Genomic DNA, 13049 nt, shown 5'->3' on the forward strand with positions numbered 1-13049 from the left:
CAGTGACTTTTCAAGATGTTCCTAAAATCCACTAATTCTTTGAAATATGGAAATATTGGAATGTCTGGTTTCCATTTAGTTTTTCAACAACTTCCCCTTATTTGGATTCTGCATATAAATAAGACTGAAGAGGATAAATCACTTGAAATGTGTTTTTTTCTTACACAAACACACACCAAACCTTGATGTTTCCTGAGCTTCATAATGCATGTTTAAAACAATAAAGGCTAAATTAAGATCTCCAGAACTAGAACAGTAACATTAAAAAAAAAAAAAAATCTAGCACATGGGTACCTGCACTCATGAAGGTCTGGAAACAGTATTAATTGTTAATTTTGTGAGCCTCTGTGTTTTACAACAAAGTAGCCAAACCTTTATATGAAGATCTGGCAAGACTTGTTTAAAATTCAGGTTCAATAGGAGTGCCTGGAAAATCGGTAACTATGTATCGACAGTGCAGGGTTCTGTGGAGTATTACCTTGGCTGGCTGTCCGGTTTCCACCAGCCACTATGTCATTCCATCTTCTCAATCCATCTCGAGGACTAGGGGAGAAAAACAAAAGGCTTGTGGGTCAAGACAAGGACAGGGAAATCACTCACCAGTTACCATCACAGGCAAACCAGACTCATCTTGGAGAAATTAATTTATTGCTAATTAAACAGAGAGGGATAACGAGAAACAACAAATCCAAAACCGCTTTCCTCCTACCTTCCCTTCTTTCTGGCTCAACTTCACTCCCAATTTCTCTTCCCCCTCTGCCCCAGCAGTGCAGGGGAGGTAATGGGGTTGCAGGCAGTTCATCACATGTCTCTGCTGCTCCTTCGCCCCTCAGGGGGAGGACTCCTCACACTTTTCCCCTGCTCCAGTGTGTGGTCTCTCCAGCAACAGTCAGTCCTTTATGAACTTCTACATGAGTCATTCCACAAGGTGCAGTCCATGAACTGCTCCAGCTTGTGTCCCTTCCATGGGTTGCAGTCTTTCAGGAACAGTCTGGTCCAGTGTGGGTCCCTGCAGAGTCACAAGTTTTGCAGCAAACCTGCTCCAACACGGGCTCCTCTCTCCATGGGCCAAGAGCCTGCTCTGGTGTGGACTTTTCAAGATATCGTGACTTCCTTCACAGTATCTCAATTCCCTCCAGCCTGTGGTCCTTCACAGGCTGTATTGTGGATATCTGCTCCACTGTGGTCCTGCAGGAACTCCAGAGGGACAACCTCTCTCACCATGGTCTGTGCCAATCTAGAAGTCAGTGTTATATATCCTGTCACCCAGGTTATGCCCAAAATTTCCTTGCAGATGCAAGCTATATTTGATGATCAATTTTAGAGTCAACTGATATGTCCATGCACAGCCCTGCATAGTGCCCTGCAAAAGAAGCTACTTGAACCAGGTGACAAATTTCCTATCAGATATCCTGGAACTGAGGTGAGATCTGTCAGACTGTGACTCAGATTGACTCTGGGAGAAGAACTTTTGTTCTGGGAAAATCCTGACTGCATTGGAAAATTGTGGTTTGCTTTTATGATCTCTGATTCCTCGAGATGCTGCTGTTGATGGTGCTGCTACCTTGAGCTTTCTTTAACAGATAAAAAAGTGAGTTGAGACCATAGGCTGCAAGGTGTGATGTGGGTAAGTCCATTGGAAGTTTTTCTGATTAATAATTTTTCATCTCCCCTCAATAATATGCTGAGAAGGACATAATTCAGCCATTTTGCTCTTGTTATAGTGGTAGCTTCCTTTTATATCTTTGTCTGCTTGATTATCCTGATATTGGCTTCCAAAAGGATTTTGAGACAACTGTTTTGCAATGCTCAGATAGTTTCCTTTTCTTCTTACTGATATGCCATTTTTTGCAGAACCACACTAGCATCAGAACTTAGCTGTGAGTACTGTTCCTAACTAGTATACATCTATTCATCATGAGGCTCTGCATCAGGAGGCATCCAGCATCCAGCCATCACTTGCCCATTATTCCAAGAAAATCAGTGTATGCTCATCTCCATTCAAAACAGATACATTTTTCCAGCATAAAACAATTCTGACCTATCAGGGTGCCTTTAAACATACATTCATTGTGGCTTTGCCTTTTTCCCACTGAGCATTAGCCATAAACCAAATACTAACTAGTTAGATGCCAACTCTAAAGTTTTGTGAGTGGGGGCAAGATGGAAGCTTATTTTTTTTTCCTTTTTATACCTAGTACATTGACTAAATCTATGGACAGTACACTAAAGAAGCAACATGCTGATGTATAGTAATCATACTAAAGCAGGAATCAGCAGTCAAGTATTTATAGCTATGTTTTACTGTAGAATGAAAGAGAGCTGCCACAAGAAGGACAGCCCTGTAGAAGGACCATTTTGTTGCTCTGGAAACATGGTTGGGGTGAATAGCTAGCTGGAGAGCAGAACTGCCACCACTCAGATGGAAGGGAGATACTGACACAAGAAACAGGAAAAAGACATTTGTGTAGGTCCAGCAGCTGACCTGCAATTCACAAAGCTTTTCCACAATGGGTGACTGTCCAGTGCCAAGAGAAATACTCACCACCCATTAGGTAATATGTAGCATTCATAATTTATTATTTTAGTAGAAGAAGTGGCTCTGAAACATTTTTTCTTTCTTTCTTTTTTGGTGGAGGAGAGGCAGATTGTGGGATGTCTTGCACGAAATATCAGTGTGACAGTCTGGGTGGAACTGAGGGAATTCAGTTTCAGATGCAAGAGAATTAGGAATGTCATTTGCATTTATCTGAGAGCAGTAACACATTAACACAGAGGTGGCTTTGCATGCTGCCTCTACTTTTGCAACGAGTTTCTTCTCTGACATCAGGATAAATCCCCCCACAGAGTTTATTTCTTCAAGCCCTTCCGCTGTGAGCACATACAAAGGAAACTTACTTGTCTTCTCATAAGGCCGCACTTTCTGCTACCCCTTCTACATTCTGGCAATGTGTTGGTTCTATATCTTCTCTGATGGACTTCCTAATCCAGGTATGTTGGGGTAATGACTGATCATTAGTTTCTTATGCCCCGTGAAATATTTCTCTACCTCACTAGCCCACCTTACTGTGTTTTTAACATTTCTTCTATCTCTATTTATGGTGCCATATGTTCTTCTTTGGAATGGAACTAGAGTTTTTCAAAATGTGCTCTTTAACAATTTAGTTTACTTTTAGCACCACATTGACTGATGCAGATAATACTAAATAGTTGCAATCATCCTGAAAATCACTATAAAAATGTAAAAAAAAAAAGAAAAAAAAAAGAAAAAAAAAGAAAAACAAAATGGCCAAAGCTATTTAGTATTTTTAGCAAATGTGTTGGTAAATGTGTTAAATCATATCAGCAACGTTTTAGGGTGGTACAAGATGGTTAAGCAATCAGAAAGATATATATGACTATTTGAGCAGGAAGATGATCTAATTTCTACAATTTCTGGTTGGGTATAGTAAGAAAAAAGATTGCTTAAAAGCAACTATCCCTTTTACAGGGGAGGGGAGGGGAGGGGAGGGGAGGGGAGGGGAGGGGAGGGGGGAGGGGAGGGGAGGGGAGGGGAGGGGAGGGGAGGGGAGAGGAGGGGAGGGGAGGGGAGGGGAGAGGGGAGGGGAGGGGAGGGGAGGGGAGGGGAGGGGAGGGGAGGGGAGGGGAGGGGAGGGGAGGGGAGGGGAGGGGAGGGGAGAGGATGGGAGAGGAGAGGAGAGGAGAGGAGAGGAGAGGAGAGGAGAGGAGAGGAGAGGAGAGGAGAGGAGAGGAGAGGAGAGGAGAGGAGAGGAGAGGAGAGGAGAGGAGAGGAGAGGAGAGGAGAGGAGAGGAGAGGAGAGGAGAGGAGGAGTGATATTGTAGACAGAAGTAATGATATGACAGAAGGAAATCACTTTAAAGCAAACTACGTGTATAGCAGGAGATACAGATAGGTCAATAGTGGATGTATAAACCTTGCTATTCTTGCCTTTTGAGTAGAGGGAAGCTTCTTTAGTATTACAAGGTACAAAGGAAAAAGTGAGCTAAAGAAGTAGAAGAAGAATAATAAGGGCAAACCACAGGTAATTTGCAAAGACTGTGCGAATCAACAATGGGAAAATTTGTCTATCAGCTCCTGTCAGCCAGTTCCATCCCCAGGGGTTATTTTAAACAATGCCGTGGTGCTGCTGCCTCTGTGTTTCCCCAGTCACTCGCTAAGAATCCTGCCTTCAAGCAAAAAGAGTTGTCTTGCTGAAGAAGGCACCCTATCTACTCTTATTTCTGATTAATACAAAAATTGATAAATTAAAATACTAATTAACCCACTCATAGGGCATATTCTGGTTTATTTGCATAGGGCAACAATAGCTTTCTGAAGGCTCCTGGAAGCAATGTTCTCACTGATGCCAGTTGGTGTCTCAGATACTCTCTGAAAGAAGACAGTGGCTGTCTGCTTACAGTGATGGGTGCTGGCAGGTCATGATGCCAATTACATGAGCAGGAGCAAGCCTGTCCCAGGCACAACTACTGAGCTCCTGAGTGGCATCTGAACTGTAGGAAGCACTCCCTGCCTGCAAAGCCTGAGGGGGCTGGTCTATGAGTAGTCTTCTATGAGTCCTCTTCCCTAACAACGTGATCTTGTCAGGGCAAACGCTCCGGTGTGCACACAAGCCCTGTCCCAAACCTTTCCCCATCTTTCCAGTTCTCCTGCACTCCCAAATGCAGTCCTTATCCTTGCACAGAGAAACACTCAGCTATCCCACAGCTGCCCACAGCAGCCCAAGCCTCCTAAATCCACACTGGCTGCACAGCGCCAAGGCTTATCTGCTCTGCTAATTGCCCCTGTTAATTACATCTAAAGGCTTTATGGGGTACCTTCTTTTTACACTATTTCATGCCTTTTTTTCACTCTTTGTTTTTGCTACGCAAGGCACAAGATGAATGAGTGCAAAGACCTTGGGCCCTGCTGCACAAATGTGTTGATTCTTGCGATGGCTGGATCATGGCTGGGGCATAGCTAAGTACAACCATGAGGTAGCAGGTAAGACTTGGGAGCTTCTTGAAAGGGGGCTTAAGCCATGAGTCAGAAGTGCAAAATGTCAGGTGTAGTGTAAGACTTATAAGCAGTAAAAGCACCTTAGATACTGGGGACACTTCAACATTTAAATGTGAATACCAACCAGTTGCAGAGCTTGTCATATTTCAGCTGCCTTTCACAGAAGGCAGTTCTCATGTCTTGTCTTCTGCTCTGCAAGGTGGGACAATCCTTCCTTGTGAGTGCTCTTTATAAAAGAGTCGACCTAGAGTTTTGTTTCTTAGACATCTGGTAAGTTTTGCTATTCCTCTCTGGATGACTCCTAGGTTTTTTTTCTTAAGAATTTTAAATGTAATTCCAAGTGACATATGTTATGCAATAAGAAAGCGTAGTTTGAGCTTATACAAAATAAACAAGGCACAGTTGGAAAGAAATAAATTTGAAATTCTATTCTTTTGGCTGATAGTCTTGCCATCTGCTAACATTAATCACCAGTTTTTGCCCATAAATAACCTTTAGATTTATTGTTGAGGAGCTGACAATAAACACTTCCCAATCTCATAGTGTGTCACACAGGCAATATCACAGTATCACAGTATGCTAGAGATTGGAAGGGACCTTGAAAGATCATCTAGTCCAATCCCCCTGCCAGAGCAGGAACACCTAGATAATGTTACACAGGAATGTGTCCAGGCGAGTTTTGAATGTCTCCAGGGAAGGAGACTCCACAACCTCCCTGGGCAGCCTGTTTCAGTGTTCTGTCACCCTCACTGAGAAGAAGTTTCTTCTCAAGATTAAGTGGAACCTCTTGTGTTCCAGTTTGTACCTATTACCCCTTGCCCTGTCATTGTTTGCCACTGAGTAGAGCCTGGCTCCATCCTCGTGACACTCCCCCTTTATATATTTATATACACTAATAAGGTCACCCCTCAGTCTCCTCTTCTCTAGAGACCCAGCTCCCTCAGTCTTTCCTCATAAGGGAGATGCTCCACTCCCTTAATCATCTTCGTTGCCCTGCGCTGGACTCTCTCCAGCAGCTCCCTGTCCTTCTTGAACTGAGGGGCCCAGAACTGGACACAATATTCCAGATGCGGTCTCACCAGGGCAGAGTAGAGGGGAAGGAGGACCTCTCTCGACCTACTAACCACCCCCCTTCTAATACAGGCCAGGATGCCATTGGCCTTCTTGGCCACAAGGGCACAGTGTTGGCTCATGGTCATCCTGTCGTCCACTAGGACCCCCAGGTCCCTCTCCCCTACACTGCTCCCTAACAGGTTGTTCCCCAACTTATACTGGAACCTGGGGTTGTTCCTGCCCAGATGCAGGACTCTACACTTTCCCTTGTTACATTTCATCAAGTTATTCCCTGCCCAACTCTCCAGCCTGTCCAGGTCTCGCTGGATGGCAGCACAGCCTTCTGGCGTGTCAGCCACTCCTCCCAGCTTAGTGTCATCAGCAAACTTGCTGATAGTACACTCAATTCCCTCATCTAAATCATTGATGAATATATTAAATAATACTGGTCCCAGTACTGACCCTTGAGGCACTCCACTAGTTACAGGCCTCCAACTAGACTCAGCCCCATAGACTACAACTCTCTGGCTTCTCTCCTTCAGCCAGTTCGCAGTCCACCTCACTACCTGATCATCCAGTCCACACTTCCTCAATTTAGCTGTGAGGATGCTGTGGGAGACTGTGTCAAATGCTTTGCGGAAGTCAAGGTAGACCACATCCACCGCTCTGCCATCATCCATCCACCGTGTTATTTCCTCATAAAAGGCTAAGAGATTGGTCAAGCATGATCTCCCCTTGGTGAAGCCATGTTGACTGCCCCTCATAACCCTCTTATCCTTGATATGCCTTAAGATGGCACCAAGGATAAGGTGTTCCATCACTTTCCCAGGGATGGAAGTGAGGCTGACCGGTCTATAGTTACCCGGGTCCTCCTTCTTGCCCTTTTTGAAGACTGGAGTGACATTTGCTTTCCTCCAGTCCTCAGGCACCTCTCCCGTTTCCCAAGACTTGGTAAAGATGACGGAGAGTGGTCTAGCAATGACTTCCTCCAGTTCCCTCAGCACCTAACCCCTAACCCTAACCCTAACCCTAACCCCTAACCCTAACCCTAACCCTAACCCTCCAGTTCCCTCAGCACCCGCGGGTGCATCCCATCTGGACCCATGGATTTATGGATGTCCAGATTGCTCAACTGGTCTCTAACCCATTCCTCATCGACTAAGGCAAACTGCTCCATCGACCTGACTTCATCTAAGGTCTCAGGGGTACAGGGCTCTTCAGGACTGCCTGCAGCAGAGTAGACAGAGACAAAGAAGGCATTCAGTAACTCTGCCATCTCTGTATCTTCTGTCACCAGGACACCCATCCCGTTCATCAGTGGACCTACATTGCCTCTGGTGTTAGTTTTATCTGCCATGTATTTGAAAAAGCTCTTTTTGCTGTCCTTGACCCTTCTCACCAGGTTTAATTCTACGGAGGCCTTAGTCATCCTAGCTGCCTTCCTACATCTTCTAGCAGCAGCCTTATATTCCTCCCAAGTGGCCAGCCCCTCCTTCCATGACCTGTAAACTATCCTCTTCCACTTGAGCATACCCAGCAGTTCCCTATTTAGCCACGCAGGTCTCATGGCTCTCTTCCTTGACTTCCTACGTGTCGGGATGCTCTGATCTTGAGCTCGGAAAAAGCAATCCTTGAATGCCAACCAACTATCTTGGGCCCCTTTACCTTCAAACAGCCTTGCCCATGGGATTTCCCATAGCAATTGCTTGAAAAGGCCGAAGTTTGCCCTGCTAAAGTCCAGGGTTGCAATTCTACTTGTTATTCTACTGGTCCTACCACACAAGATCCTGAATTCCACCATCTTGTGTTCGCTGCAACCAAGGCAGCCCTCAACCCTTACTGCTTCGACCAGATCCTCCTTGTTAGTGAGGATGAGATCCAGCAGCGCTCCTCTCCTGGTCGGCTCATCCACCATTTGCAGGAGGAAGTTATCATCCATACACTGGAGGAACCTCCTGGACTGTGGCTGGGTTGCTGAGTGGTCCTTTCAGCAAACATCAGGGAAGTTAAAATCCCCCATGACGACCACGGCCTCAGCTGCCTGTAGAAGGCCTTGTCAACTTCCTCACCCTGATCTGGTGGTCTGTAACAGACACCCACAACAGTATCACCCCTGCCAGCCTGCCCCTTAATTCTCACCCACAGACTCTCAACTCGCTCGTCATCTGTCCCTAGACAGAACTCGGTGCATTGTAGTTGCTCCCGTACATAAAGAGCAACCCCACCACCCCTCCTGGCTGGCCTGTCTTTCCTGAAAAGGACATAGCCCTCCATGACTATATTCCAGTCATGTGAGCTGTCCCACCACGTCTCTGTAATTGCCACCAGATCATAGTCTCCTGACTTAACACAGGTTTCCAACTCCTCCTGCTTATTACCCATGCTGCGCGCATTGGTGTACAGACATTCCAGGGAGCGAGCTGAGCACACCGATTTCACCCTAGGATTATAGGAGGCCTCCCAGTCTTCATCAATTCTGGAGTGCTGCCCCACTGGGGCAAGCCCAGCTACAACCCCATCCCCCTTCGAATCTACTTTAAAGCTCTCCAAATGAGCCCTGCTAATTCATGCCCCAGCATCCTTTTGCCTCTGTGAGATAAACCTTTCCCTCTTGTCGTTGTCCAGACTGGTGCCCTATAAAACCAGCCGTTATCAAAGAATCCAAAGCCCTGCCTGTAGCACCAGTCTCGAAGCCAATCGTTTATGAACTGAATCTTCCCATTCCTTCCCACATCGTCAGTGGAAGACGGAAGGAGTGAGGAGAAGATCACTTGAGCCCCAGACTCTTTCACCATCCGCCCCAAGGCCCTGTAGTCTTTCTTCATCCCCCTCAGACTGCGGGAGGCAGCTTCCCCCTCACCTGTCTGGAAGACCAGCAGCGGGTAGTAGTCTGTCGGGTGCACCAGGTTGGGGAGCGCCCTAGTGATTTCCCTGATCCGGGCTCCAGGCAGACTACACACTTCCCTATGATGAGCGTCAACTCTGCATATCCGGCCCTCTGTTCCTCTCAGAAGGGAATCGCCTACTACAATGACCCTTCTTTCTTTCTTATCAGAGGCAGTCTTGAGGTGCAAAGTCGACTCCCTTTTCCTATGTGGCCTTGCCCCACATCCTCACCTACCTCTCCTTCAAGATCCAGGGCCTCGAACCTATTACGGAGGGACACCTGGGGAAGCAGGGCAGGAAGGGGGGAGGGTTTCCCATGACGCCGAACTGGAACTCGCTTCCAACCCTCGTTGTCTTTTTGGTCCCCTACCTCTGCGCAACAGCTACAGGGCAGGGGCTGTCTCGGGCCATCCCCCTCTGTGTGAGAGGGCAGGGGGTCCCTCCCCTTTTGGGGGGTATCTCCCTGGAACCGTTCCGACTGGCCCGCCAGGGAGTTACTCCACCAGTCGATCTCCCTTTCACACTCCCTGATGGTCCTCAGCGTCTCAACCTCCTCCTTAAGTCTTGCCACCAGGCTAAGCAGATCTTCTACCTGCTCACACCTCCCGCAGGTGGAATGCTGTCCTCCCTCCCCCGGCAGCAGCAGGCTCTGGCACTCCCTGCACCCAGAGACCTGAACAGCCACGGTTTGGGACGGGGTCTCTGTCTGAGTTGCTGCAGTCTTCTTACTGCAAGCTCTCCTTCTGGAGGCGACCACACTGCTCAGCAGCCTGGGACACCAGCAACACGGCCAGCAACACGACCTGCCCGCGCCCGGCGGGCTGCCGCTGCCCTCTCTGAGGCTCTTCCGAGGCAAGGGGCAGGGGGGTGGTCGCCGTCACCGTGTGAACGCCCCCCGTCACGTCAGCCGCTCTCTCGCAAGGGCTGCTGGGGCTTCGGGGATCCGGAGATGTCGGGAAGTAGGAAGTTTTGTTCTGGCGTTCGTAGCATAGCTATTTGGTTATCTTGGGAAAACTTTTTTCATTGTTTTGAATTGCAACATCACATATATTGAGCCAGAGATTTAGAATCCCTTTGTTATTTTATCCTAATATTTCAGCATTCCTAATTTCCTCTGTTTGCTCACATTACTTTCTGTGATTTGGAAGAACTAAAAGGAAAAGAAGTCTCAAAAGTAAAAAGAAAAAAAAAAAAAAAACAAACCAAAAAACAAACACAGCCCACCCCAAACTATTAAAAAAACCCAAAGCAAACAAACAAAACCACCACAACCACCCCTCAATGTTAAAAGATTTAGGAAAATTTAGCATCAAAATTATTCCATAAAGATTTGTTTCTTCTTTACACTGAAACCACTGGCAACATAGAGGGTTTTAAAGAATTTATTTACACTTAAGAACCATTAGGGCTAAAATTTGACTAGAGATAAACTTTGAAATTAAGCCACTCAAGAGAAACTACTTGAGAGGGTGAAATCTAGTTTATATTTTTATTAGTACTAAAACAGAAATACATTTATATTCAGTTAAAATTTCTGACAAAATAAAACCTGACAGAAAAAGTCATTCTAATAAATACTGCAGAGAAGAGCTGTGTTCAAGGGTACAAAATGCTGCAAGAAAACTTGCAAAGTGTCTGCTGGAGTTCTCCAGAGGCAAAATTGAAACCAGGAATTTTGCAAATGAAACAGACACAAACTTTCCTGAGCAAATATTAGCAAAGTCATGCACCTATTCAACTTCTGATGTCTTTGAGAAGAGGTTGTTACAAGCAATTCATGGAATTGTTCAGAACCTAATCTGACTTCGATTCTGCCCTTCGTGATTATTCAGAATTTTAATTTTGAAAGAATGCTGGTACTAATTTGATAGAAATTAAGGTTATTAATCAAAATTACTTTTAAAAGACTTCTGTGTAGAAATGAAGTTCCCATTTTATATCCCATGCTAGATTCAAATGCTCTATGTATGTTTAGACTGATAAGTTGTCACCAGATGGAAATAGGAATTTAAGGCAGAAATATTTTCAGTTCAATACAAGGTATCTGACTGTTTTCCTAAAGTCTGGTTTGCAGAGCTTGTTCTGACCCTTTCAAACTAAAATGTTGCTAAGCCACTGTCCACCATATTTGAAAAATCATGGCAGTCAGGTGAAGTTCCCGATGACTGGAAAAAGGGAAATATAACCCCCATTCTCAAGAAGGAGAAAATTCATGACCCAGGGAACTACAGACCAGTCAGTCTCACTTCTGTGCCTGGCAAGATCTTGGAGCAGATTCTCCTGGAAGGCATGCTAAAGCACATGAAAAACAACAAGGTGCTTGGTGACAGCCAGCATGGCTTCACTAAGGGGAAATCCTGCCTGACCAATGTGGAGGCCTTCTATGAGAGGTATACAAAATTGATGGACAGGGGCACAGCAGTTGATGTCATCTACCTGGACTTGTGTAAAGTGTTCAACGCTGTCCCACACAACATCCTTGTCTCTAAACTGAAGAGACATCAATTTGATAGGTGGACTACTCAGTGGATAAAGAACTGGCTGGATGACTACACGCGAATTGCTGTGGTCAATGGCTCAGTGTCCAGCTGGAGACCAGTAACGAGTGGTGTCCCTCAGGGATCGGTGTTGGGACCGGTCTTGTTCAACATCTTTGTCGCTGACATGGACAGTGGGATTGAGTGCGCCCTCAGCGAGTCTGCTGATGACACCAAGCTGTGTGGTTCAGTTGATACACTGGAGGGAAGGAATGCCATCCAGAGGGACCTTGACACGCTTGTGAGGTGGGCCGATGCCAGCCTCATGAAGTTCAACCAACTAAAGTGCAAGGTCCTACACCTGGGTCTGGGCAATCCCAGGCACAGCTGCATTGGTAGAGAAGAGATTCAGAGCAGCCCTGCGGGGAAGAATTGGGGGTCTTGGTCAACGAGAAACTGAACATGAGCTGGCTTCAGTGTGTGCTCACAGGCCAGAAAGCCAACCATGTGCTCAGCTGCATCCAAAGGAGCATGACCAGCAGGTCGAAGGAGGTGATCCTGCCCCTCTGCTCTGCTCTTGTGAGACCTCACTTGGAACACTGCGTACAGTTCTGATGTCCTCAACATCAGAGGGACATGGCACTGTTGGAACAAGTCCAGAGGAGGCCAGGAGGGTGATCAGGGTGCTGGAGGACCTCCCATATGAAGACAGGCTGAGAAAGTTGGGGCTGTTCAGCCTGGAGAAGAGAGGGCTGCGTGGAGACCTCATAGCAGCCTTCCAGTATCTGAAGGGGTCCTACAAAGATGCCAAAGAGGGACTCTTCATTAGGGACTGTAGTGATAGGAAAAGGGGTAATGGGTTCAAACTTAAACAGGGGAAGTTCAGGTTAGATATAAGGAAGAAGTTCTTCAATGTGAGGGTGGCGAGGCACTGGAATGGGTTGCCCGAAGAAGTGGTAGATGCTCCGTCCCTGGCAATGTTCAAGGCCAGACTGGAAGGAGCCTTGGCCAGCATGGTCTAGTGTGAGGTGTCCCTACCCATGGTGGTTGGAATTAGATGATCTTAAGGTCTTTTCCAACCCTAAGTATTCTATGACTCTATTATTCTAATTGTTACAAAAGCTATTAAAAAATGTGTTTTGGTTATGTTTTGTCTTTTCTTTTTGCTAGCAGTAATTTTTTAATTTTGCCTGATTTTATTACAGAATCAGCTTTGAGGTTTTTTTTTTAATGGAAAACCTACTTATCGCAAAAGCATAAATTAAATAAATATATAAATAAATGAATTCTGGTGGGCTGACCCTGGCTGTATGCCAGCTGCCCAAAGCTACTCTATCACTCCCCTTCCTCAACTGGACAGGGGAGAGAAAATATCATGAAAGGTTCATGGGTCAAGCTAAGGACAAGGAAAGATCACTCAGCAATCACCACTGTGGGCAAAACAGACTCGAATTGGGGTGAGTAATTTAATTTATTACCAATCAAATCAGAGTAGGATTTTGAGATATAAAGCCAAATCTGAGCAACACTTTCCCCCATCCCTCCCATCTTTCTGGGCTTAACTTTACTCCCAGATTCTCCACCTCCTCTGCTGCAGTGGCACAGGGGCACAGGGA

This window comes from Pezoporus wallicus, unplaced genomic scaffold (assembly GCF_028554395.1).
Source record: "Pezoporus wallicus isolate ANWC-B61680 ecotype Strahan unplaced genomic scaffold, APGP_CSIRO_Pwel_v1 contig_2721, whole genome shotgun sequence".
Classification (NCBI taxonomy): domain Eukaryota; kingdom Metazoa; phylum Chordata; class Aves; order Psittaciformes; family Psittacidae; genus Pezoporus; species Pezoporus wallicus.